The sequence below is a fragment of the Fragaria vesca genome, linkage group LG1 (genome assembly GCF_000184155.1).
Source record: "Fragaria vesca subsp. vesca linkage group LG1, FraVesHawaii_1.0, whole genome shotgun sequence".
Lineage (NCBI taxonomy): Eukaryota > Viridiplantae > Streptophyta > Magnoliopsida > Rosales > Rosaceae > Fragaria > Fragaria vesca.
This window is the reverse complement of record NC_020491.1, coordinates 2,494,931-2,496,299: the sequence shown is the minus strand read 5'-3', so window position 1 is coordinate 2,496,299 and position 1,369 is coordinate 2,494,931.

Here is a 1,369-nt window from a genome sequence, read left to right as displayed (position 1 = left end):
ATGACCAGAACTTATAGACAGTGATTATGATATAAAGATTTGAACACTAATACAGCAAGTTAGCAACCATGAAGCTAAGTACTAGGATTGCATTTCCGGATTTCCCTAATCATTTCTGTGATGCCATAGCAGCAGGGTCTGTATATGTGTAAAAACTTAATGGAATGCATGAACCAATTAACAAACCTTCATGGAGAATGCTGTAGCATATCTGTAAAAGCTTCATGATTGCAACAAATCCGATGATGAAACCCTCATGAAAGAGATTATTGTTGCATTGGTTTTTCTTGTGCAATAGTGCACAACTGCGTTATTTAAGTAGGATGTGTTGCGGGAAGAAGCAATTAGCGATGGATCAGTAAGAAGACATAAGGTACTGTATACATTGTTTCCTGTACTTCCAATAATGATCTTTCTTTATTTTATGCTTCTCCGATTCTATCTTGATCCCTTTAGAAGTTAGAACCAAATTAAGATAAAATAGAAGAAAACGAAAATAACAAAATTTGTTTAGGAATCATGCCACCATCTTCTCAGTAATACAACTTTATTCATCTTTTGGTACAAGCCATAAGAGATACATAACCAGAGGTCATATTAAAGCTGCTTCAATTGGTCTTCTTCCCGCTGGTAGTATTGGAAATACCCTAAACCTTCACAGAATTTGGTATTAGTTATATTTTTCAAACTTCTAAGAGTTCCTCAAGTTGTTTGAATTCATACATGAAAGCAACACCCTGTAATAAGAGCTGATCTGAGTTTGTCAAGTTCTTCCACACCTTCTGAGTAGTTCTTGTCCACACTAGCTAGTCATGACCCAGCTTGTGAACTATGCATGTGATCATCTTTGGGTTCTTGTTTTCTTTTCCTGAAACCTCCATGTAATTGAGGCATGGGGTAATTGTGTTGCTTTTTGAAAGTGAAACCTCCTTGAGGTATGTTTTTATGTGAATAATTGAATTACTTTTTATTTTTATTTTTATTTTTATTCTTTTGTTTTCTCTTGTTGTCCAATTAATCAATAATGGAGCTTTGTTTAGATTGGTTTCAGTCAGGGATTACAGAACCAATTTAGGGTTATTTTTTCCACTCAAAACTTAATGTTCCTCCCAAATCTCGAGTCAAAGAAAGTTAAGATATTACCCCTGTATGATATACCAAGCTAAAAAAATGGATATATGGCGGAAAATATAGGCATATTGGCAGATATGAAACCTTGGATGGATGACCAGAACTTATAGACAGTGATTATGATATAAAGATTTGAACACTAATACAGCAAGTTAGCAACCATGAAGCTAAGTACTAGGATTGCATTTCCGGATTTCCCTAATCATTTCTGTGATGCCATAGCAGCAGGGTCTGTATA